Source organism: Engraulis encrasicolus, chromosome 23, assembly GCF_034702125.1.
Source record: "Engraulis encrasicolus isolate BLACKSEA-1 chromosome 23, IST_EnEncr_1.0, whole genome shotgun sequence".
Taxonomy (NCBI): domain Eukaryota; kingdom Metazoa; phylum Chordata; class Actinopteri; order Clupeiformes; family Engraulidae; genus Engraulis; species Engraulis encrasicolus.
In genome coordinates, this window is record NC_085879.1 from 18,185,041 (window position 1) to 18,195,040 (window position 10,000).

A 10,000-nucleotide genomic window follows, 5' to 3' on the forward strand; every position below is an offset into this window, starting at 1 on the left:
ATGTATATATCCTGATATTAATATGTACTAAATAAATCTGTCTTCTTGTGAGCCCCACTGATATGATAGTGCCCTGTTGACTCAGTCCCACTATACCCCCTACTTCAACGCCCCTGACTGTATGTGAAACCAGGGCCAGTTCTAGTCTATCTGGTGCCCTAGGCAAACACCCCTTATCCTTTTCATGCATGTAGAAATTGGCATCTGTAAACATAGGCTTGTTGCATTTGATCAAGCACAGCCGTTTTAATACCTACCTGTATGTATATACAGTGTTGAATGCCCATGAATAGTCATTTTCAAAGTAAAGTTTTTTTTTTATTCATTCATTCATTTATTTATTTGGATAGGACAATGCAAATTAATCAATACATCAGCTTGAGAGCTTCAATATAAAAATGCCAGACTTAGCATAGATGCCAAATTTCATCTGTTGTCCTAGGTAGCCTACTCACACTAAAACACATAAGAAAATAAACTAGCCTACTGCATGACAGAGGACATTTACACACAAAACGAACATTGGGTACATGAAAAAAATAAAAAGTGAAAGTAAAGTAAATACACAAATAAAAAATACAAAATAAATGTGAAAGCAAAACAAATGTTACTTCTAATAATTAATGGGTGCATATCTGATTAGTTTTCAGCCATTGTTTAAGATTGGCTTTGAAGGTGTTAAAGTTGACACACTGTCTGATGTTAGATGGCAGAGTATTCCAGGACTTTGCATCTCTAATGGACAACGCCCTTTGGCGTTGAATTGAGAATTGAGTTCTACGCCATTTAACTTCACAGTCCCCATTTGCCTGGGCTCTTGTGTTCACTTTTGAAGTTTTTTTCTTAATGAACTCCTGTTAGGGTGGAGGAGCAAGCCCATTCAAAACCTTAAACCTTTTATTTCGCTAGACGATTATAATTCTGTTGGACTTTCAGGTCTACCTAGTCTGCCTATGCCTAGCGCCGGCCCTGTGCGAAACACAGACAGCAGAGGTACCTAGATAACCTCCCATAGTCCACTGAGCTGTCTATCTAACATGACTAATTTTAGTACTATCCGTTCATGTGGCTTGCTTTATTCATGCGTGCCGTTTATATGTCACACAGACAGAATAGATACTTTGAATCATTACGCATTCTTCCATTGAAGACCTCATTCATGTGTTTTCCTTCTGTCTTGCTATTTGCTAGTTGTGTGTGTGTGTCTGTGTGTGTGTGCGTGTGTGTGTGTGTGTGTGTGTGTGTGTGTGTGTGTGTGTGTGTGTACGCGCGCGGGTGTGTGTGTGTGTGTGTGCGTACATACGACAGAGACAGAGAGGAATGGAGATTTGAGTAATGCCTCTCTCACTCCCTCAGCTGAAAGTAGGTTGAGCACTGTAGTGGCCATGTGCTCTCAGCTTATGAGCTCTGTTTTACAGCCGCGGTGACGCTGTGCTGTGGTGCACTATGGTAAAAGCCTGTGGCCAAATTACATAGAAATATAGAGGTCAGGGGGGCAAGGGCACGTGCTTGTGGGGTGGTTTGAGTGCACGCGTGTGTGTGTCTGTGCGTGTGTGTCTGTGTGTGTGTGTGTGTGCGTGTGTGTGTGTGTGTGTGTGTGTGTGTGTGTGTGTGTGTGTGTGTGTGTGTGTGTGTGTGTGTGTGTGTGTGTGTGTGTGTGTGTGTGTGTGTGTGTGTGTGTGTGCGCGTCCATGCATGTGTGTGTTTGGGAGTATCAGTGTGTGTGTGTGTGAGAGAGAGAGAGAGAGAGAGAGAGAAGGAGAGAGAGAGAGAGAGAGAGAGAGAGAGAGAGAGAAGGAGAGAGTGTGTGAAGGGGGGACAAGAGGACATGTTTAGGGCTCTTTATTAAACGCTCTGCACAGGCTGTAGAGTGCTCATAATGTTTGAGTACAAGGCAGTCAGGACATGCGCGCGTGCGTGTGTGTGTGTGTGTGTGTGTGTGTGTGTGTGTGTGTGTGCGTGCGTGCGTGCGTGCGTGCGTGCGTGCGTGCGTGCGTGCGTGCGTGCGTGCGTGCGTGTGTGCTTGTGTGTGTGTGTGTGTGGGGGGGATTGGTTCTTGCTCAGAGGACATGTTTAGGGCTCTTTATAAAATACTCTGAAGTGCTCATAAGGTTTGAGTACCAGGCAGCCAGGACGTGTATGTATGTGTGCGTGTGTGTGTGTCTGTTGACTGTGGGACGGGTGTTCTTGCTCAGAGGACATGCGTAGGGCTCTTTATATAAATGCCTTCTGTACACAGACTGCTGAGTGCTTATGCTGTAATGTTTGATCTGTCATGTGTGTGAGTTGTTTTAGACTGTGTGTGTGTGTGTGTTGGGTGTTCATGCAGACCTGTGTAGTAGGCCTCTTCATGACATGCTCTCTACACAGACTGCAGATTTTGTAATGTTTGAGTGCTAGGAAGTATAAAGGCCATGGGGAATGCTGCACTACAAATAAAAAAGACAGCAACTGCATTGTGAGTTATTATGATTCAATTGCATATAGGCTATATCAACATGTAAAAAAGATGAATACAATTATTGATCAGCAAAGAATGTGGTAATATAGAGTAACAAAACAGCTACATGTCAATAGTCAACCTAAAACTATTTCAGATGGACAACAGAATACTTTTAAAGTCATTTTACTCAGTTTGGAGCTATGCACTGTTACTGCTTTTTTGCTTTGATGGGCAGACTGGGTATTAGTGCTGGATTTTGGACAGCTGTAGTAACCCGATAGTTACAGGATGAACAGGTCCCATCGCATGTTGCTGTGGGCAGTGAATACGTATTGTGAAAAGTTGAAGTGCAGTAATCAGCTATCAAAACCCGGCAAGACCCCCAAAAAATCAAATCAAATGCAAAATGAATGTACCCAACATACAACTGTTGTACCAGGGTGACCTTGGAGAACTGAGGTCAAAGCTGTAGTCAGACAAGCCTATACTACCAGTGACAATGGACAAAATTGTCACTTCTCGAAGTAGTCTGGCTAATCACACTGTTTTGAAACTAACGAGATAGAGGACAAATCGAATTTGGTAACACTTTATTTTAGGGATACATCTATTAGCAATACATACAATGTTAATGCCTGCATATATAGTCCATGAGCCAGACCACCGATCGCAATCGAAAGGGAGGGCAAAGTCTTGTTGGTATTTTATTATTGCTATATATGTCTAGTTTATGAATTGGTATGATAACCTTTGCAGAACAGTAGCTTTATCATATTTATCATGCATTTCTTATTTGAACCATTTTACACTAAAAACGCCTAGGCTAATTTGCTAATATCTTGATAAATTGAACATAAAAATGACTGTGAGATAAATATATTTATAGGAAAAGATGTTATACAAAATTCTTGGATAGTTCAAAGGGCACATTACACATATTTCCCACTTAATTTAGTTCAGGCCCCCATTTTCACTGACTTTTCGTTTAAAAATGAGGGTTTATTCCTCAAGAGTGAAAATACTGGTAGATTGGGTAAGAAAAATAAATCTTCTATGCCTCACCATACAATTTTGCCAGTACATTACAATACAGGTGGGTTTTGTATTACAAGTTTTCTTTAAAAAATCCTTTAAAAAGTTTCATTATCCAAACAAAGTGTACTGTACTTAAATGTAAACTAATTTAGAGACACACTCGAATTTGATATGTAGACAAAGACCTATTTGATGAAGCAGAGACTTCAATTTTTACATCAACTAAGGGTGTTTGGAGAGGATAAAGTAACTTTTTGTACCATGCTGTTGTGTACTACACTATACAATCCAGTGGCATGCACAGGCATTTTTGGGGGCAGTTGCTCAAGGTGGGGGCGGGGGGCGTGTGGAACTTCCAGTTGCCTTGTTAGGTTAGAGCAGGAGTGGGGAGCCGTTTTCATTCGTGGGCCACTTCAAATTTTATAAAAGGCTGCACTATGAACACAGATCAGGATTTCCCCCGGCAGTTTAGGCCTATATTGAAGGTGGGCACCTTCACAACAGACCCCACCTCCACTAGGTCCCCTGAAAACAACTTAATTGTATTGCAAATTAAATTTCTAAGAGTTCTTTACAAAGCATGTCAAATTACATGTGAAACTGCATAAGATTAAAATTACATCAGGGGCCGTAAACGGCCCTTGAGACATAAGTTATTCACCCTTTTATTATAAACTATATTATATCAGGAGGAATTGTCACATGCTTTTGATCTCAAGCATTTCTACCGTAGATGATCATGCCAATATGGAACACATTGTGGCAAAATAAAAATGGAACGTTCAAAAAGGGCCTTTTTTTCGTCCAATACTGCGAAGGGGCAGGTGCTTTAGCACCACAAAGTCCGTTCCTATATCTGTGCATGCCTATGATACAATCACTGGGGTTTGGAAATCTAACCATAAAAGTAAAGTCCCAAATCAACAGACTGACCCGCTCTGGAAAGCAGTGGGGGTGAGGGATCACCCCACCTTCAAAGCAACATACTGTATGAAGAGTCCAGAGAGCAGGCCAGTAACAGGGAATAACAGATTACATGTTTGACGATTATTAACAATCAAAAAATTGAAGAGTTGCATTCCCTTACAGTTACTGCTTCAGTGTCTGGTAATGAAAGTACATTTACTATGTGAAAATAAGTGGTGGTTTCTAGATTCATATGTTATGCTATTCTCAAATTTTGATCATTCCACACATAACCCAGAGAAAACACATAATGTGCATGCGTGTTGGTGTGGCAGTGGTTGTGTGTCTGTGCCTGACAGTTGACTCTATGAGCTTTATCTGCTTGCATTTGTCTCCTTCTGCTCAAATATCTACCTTCATCTGGCTGTCCCTGCTAGTAACTCTTATAATATCGTCTTCGGCTGAGTTTCCCAAAAACACTTAAGTAGTAATAAGTAGTACTTAAGTATGAGGCACTCTTTAGACAATATCAGAGATAGACATCAATTCAAGTACAATACCTTTTCTTGTACATGCATGCTTAAACATAACACGTGTGAGGAAAAGGCCTATACACTTTTAGTGGCGATGTGTATATTCCTGATATACTGACAAGGGGCCACCTCATACTTAAGTTCTATAACCTCCAGCAATTGCATTTTCTCAAATTACTGTAATTGAGTACTTTGATGTGTAACTTGTAGTTTCCAAGGTAGTTATTAAAATGGGTGATTTTATTTTTACTCAAATTACAATTTGGCCCAAGTATTTTACTTACATCTACCTTGAGTACTGAGGAAGGCAAAATTGAAATAAAGGGGAAAATCTGTCAGACATGAAGGGAAATGGTGTGTTATTACCATTTACCATAAATTATCTATTTTGGACTAACCTATTGGATTACTATCTAGGGCCCACCGGCCCCATACCATTAGTCCGACAGCCCACAGACGGTGGGACACAATAGAGTTGCAAGCGACTGGCTGAGAATAGTAGAGCACACACCAGGGACTAGATCTGTATAGCAACGCAGCCTGAAAGCCTTTTTTAGAAGATATACAAGACTTATTATTTATTAACAAAACTTATTCATGAATGTAATCCCACAACAGGGAATTAAATGAAATGCATCAGACTATTTCCTTTGGTAGGCTTCCCAGCCTTTGAAATGGAAGGTCCCAGACCCAAACACAATGAAATCCAGACCCCTAAATTCAGAGTAATGGGCTATTGTATCAATGAGCTGACCCTAGGCCTGCAATTTTGCCACACCAGGGCACACAGAATTTTGCTGTCACGATTGCCAGGTCATTGGAAGATGACTTGTGTAGAGATAGACAGAGGTCACGAAGGGTGCTATTTAAGGAAAGCCATAGACAGACAAACTGAAAACTAACTTTTCCTCAAATTACATTTTTTTAGTATTTTTTAACTTTCTCAAGTAGGTTTTTAAAGAGGTAATTTAACTTCTACTTTGAGTAGAATTTGAACCAAGTATGGTAATTCTTTCCACCTCTGATAGCCTCCTACTGCAAATGGGCCTGGCGACAGGCCAATTCACTCTTGGCTGAAAACGCTCAACTACATTATAACAACATTGCTAACAATGCAGGAAGTCTTAGGTAACCGTTTAAGACTTGACATTACCATTTGGTGACAATAAGGTTATAACAGAGGGACTGCGTTACGACGTTAAAGCCAGCCGGCCGGAGTGCACCACCTGACAGCCGGGGTACACTACGACAGTTTTCTTGAACTACTTTGTACCCAGTGCGAGTACCACCGAGCCACCAGGTTATTTGATAGGGAATATCTTAACATGAAATACACATTATCTAATGTAAGGGGGAAGAGTCTAGGGCTACAATAGAAAAATAATGTAAAGTAAATACAAAAAATAATCATAAAAACACAAAAGGACAGTGCAGGCCGTGGAAAGCTCAGAGCCTTAAAGCTCACGATGAGATCAGAGCTCTTTCAAGCAGTTTTTCATAAGCTGGGACAGAACTTGGAGCTGTCCATGGATGTATTGATGAAGCATTTAGGTGCCAACTCTACATGTTGTTTTACCTGTCCAGGGACTGCAGATGGAAATTAGCTATATAGCTATTATCTGGCACAAGCCATCTTTTTACTTCTGTAATCAATGTGTATTGTGCATGGTCCCTGTTGAACTAAACTAAATAAACTAAACTAAACTAAACATAACATCGACAAATACGTAGAACATAAATACAACCTGCTACCAGTTTTTCTGCACTCAGCATGGAGCGTGTGAATCAAGACAACTTCCACCATGTGAGGACTGCCTCCTCATGCATGCTATGTTTGCCAACTATCAGACTGGCATCTTGAGAGCAAGTATTCAGCAGCATCCACAAATCCCAAGCCCACTTGACCATGGCTGGGCCAACTATGAAAATGACCAGCTCATTATACAGTGGATGCGGCAATCTCCAGCCCCTGAGGCAGTGCTACAACTGATGTCTTGCAAGTGCAGCCATCAATGTAAACTGTCGGATTGCCAATGTCTGAGAAGTAGCTGAAAATGCACAACCCTCTAAAAACTTCAGACATGCGCATATCAGCATGAAGAGGATAATCATGTTGACATATTTCCAGATGCTTACTGGACTCAGTCAGATCTTGATGACTGAAATAATGCTCTTTAGTTTATTTTAATATGGTTAATGTGTATTTGTTCATGGTGTTTGTTAATGTTATTCTTGCTGTTGCAGGACAAGTTTAATTGTAGCCCCTTAATGCACGCCGTACCTCCTGTGGCACGCTGTAATAGACATTGAAAGTTAACTACTATAGTACTACACTACTATGACAGTGCACTGGGCCTTTAGTAATGCACTGCGACTTGGTCATTGCCATTCTGGTAACAGCTCATTTATAATGCCTTGTCTTAAAGGGTAAAAAAAAAAACGATTTAATACGTTGTCATTTTTATCACATTTTGTCATTCATATATTGCTTGGGTGATTCTATTAGGTCTATTGGTATGGTCTAACAACCATTTTAGGGTCTTGATTGAAGGGAAAGCATCCCTGAGGAAATTTAAGCACCCTGTGTGGTCAACAAACTGCATAATAACAAAGAACAACAATACAGTTTTCACATTTCCGTTTTACTGGTCCACCATTTCAACGCGTGATCTTTCACTAACTACCTCTTTGCAATGGTTATCATGCCATATTAATGTACATGGTTGTCACATGTTAGTATGTGTTAATTCATTATGTTTTTTGGTGTTGCTTTGCTGTTGGGGGAAAAGTAAAAAAAACAAAAACAAAAAAAAACGGATTTCATATGTTATCCTTTTTATCACATTTTGTCCTTCACAAATTGCTGAGGTGATTCTATTAGGCCTTTTAGTGTGGTCTAACAACCCCTGTAGGGTCTTAATAGAAGGGGAAGCATCCCTGAGGTAATTGAAGCACCTTGTGTGGTCAACAAACTACATAATAGCAAAGAACCACAATACCGATTTTCACATTTTCATTTTACTGGTCCACCATTTCAACGCATGATAACTACCAAAAAGCTACCTGTTTGCAATGGTTATCATGCCAAACTGTTTACTTGAGATGTCCAAGAAGTCAAAAAAACAGCTTAGAACTTGCCCACCCGTTCGATTGCGAGAGGTCAATTTTTGGGTCCTGGCTCAAGGCCTGCATAAGTAACTTGTAAGGCATGTACTAAGCAAACGCTGAGGCCTACTAGGTCCTTACTGAGGTTATGCATGAACAAGACATTTGCGAATACATGCCTAACAAATGTTTGATTTTGCTTTGTACATGCCTTACAAGTTACTTATACAGGCACATTGTATGTATTAGTGCTAATAGATGTGTCCCTAAAATAAAGTGTTACCTCGAATTTAATTCCCAACATCTCGATGGGGCATGTTTTAGTCAATGACTTATCAGTTCCTTGTTCTCTATCCTGAAAATCCATGTACACAGTCAGTCACCACAGGAAACTTCTCTGTGATAGCATGATGTGTCTCTTTATGCCATGTGCATTGCTAGCACCACCAAAAGCTCAGACGATTTTGCCTGCACAGTCAAGTATGCTGCCTTGCCCTCTTCTCCAGCTGTTTGCTTGTGATACTTGCTACTTGTGAGACATCAAATGGCTTGTTGTACTGTACTGTACAACTGCTTGTTGCTCTGTTGTGGGCTCGTCGTGTGTTTTCTCGATCTGGAAACAGTGGAGGCATTTTCTCTCCCTCATTGGGGTCAGGTTGGTTCCTTTGCTCTGCAAGAGATTAGGAGAAAATCGATGAGGCCCATTTGGTCGGCCGGCCCGCTGCAGTCGAACAGCACACACACGTCTGAACTCATCCACCTTCACGGGTCTCTTTTTCTCCATCTCCCTCCTACTGTCTTTCTTTATTGGTCTCTGTCTTTCTCTCTCTCTCTGCCCCTCTGCCCCTGCCCTCTCTGTCTCTCTCTCTGCCTCTCTCTCCCTCTCTCTCTCTTCTCCCCCCCTCTATACACTCGCATCCAAAAGAGTTGTCGCCTACCCATCTGTTTGGAATAACAGCTAATAACCTGACTTTCAATTAATCACTTGGCTTCAGAAGTCACTCATATGAAAGCTACAACCCTCTTGAATGAAAATGTATGTACAAAAATACATTTCATGCACCAAAGAAAGATTGACCCTTTAATGAACACAGACAGGGCAGATTTTGACCAGACAAAAGTTTTGTCGCCTATCGAACATAATGTGAAAATGAGCAGATAAGTCACTTCAAAACACTTCAAATACGCAGATCGGGTGTCATACTTAATCACTGGTTCACTCACACCTATTCACTCACATATTTGCTATTCGTAGAGCAATACATTTTTAACTTCATGATGTAATCAATGATAAAAGCCCTCACACACCAGCAGCATGCATGCAGCTCCACATAAGAGCTGTATCCCTCCCATGTTTGACTTTAGGCACCATGTATTTTTTCCAAATTCTTCATCTTTAACACCAAAGAAGTCTCTCCCACTGTCCTGTCTCAAAAAAGCCAGCCAAGAGTATGTCAGGCCTAATTCTGACAAAAATGAAGGCTAATGGGACTCATACTCTGAAATCAAGATCCCAAGATCAACCATTTTAGAACTGATAGCATCAGAACTATATGGTGTTGGAGATGAAGAATATGAAAAAAGAGAAATGGTGCATAAAGTGAAACATGGTACAGATACAGCTCTTATGAGGAGCTGCATGCATGCCGCAGGTGTTTGAGGGCTTTTGTCATTGATTAAATCATGAAGTTAAACACGTATTGCTCTATGAAAAGCGAATATGTCACCATCTCTCATTGAACTCCATTGATTTTCATTGTGTTGCTTTCCATGATTACAATGACCCTAAACATACACCTAAGGCCAAAGTCGATTTTCTGGAGAGGTGAGAGTTATTCAGTGATTAAGTATGACACCCAAGGTGCGTATTTGAAGTGTTTTGAAGTGACTTATCTGCTCATTTTCACATTATGTTCCATAGGCGACAAAACTTTTGTCTTGTGAAAATCTGCCCTGTCTGTGTTCAATAAAGGGTCAA

The 10,000-nt window shown here is 40.7% G+C and overlaps 1 protein-coding gene across 3 annotated transcripts in view; it reads left to right on the forward strand.

Annotated features, from left to right (window-relative positions):
- fgf13a (fibroblast growth factor 13a) overlaps positions 1-10,000 on the forward strand; it is a 247,490-nt gene that overhangs the window by 121,691 nt on the left and 115,799 nt on the right. The gene's annotated exons all lie outside the window — the stretch shown is intronic.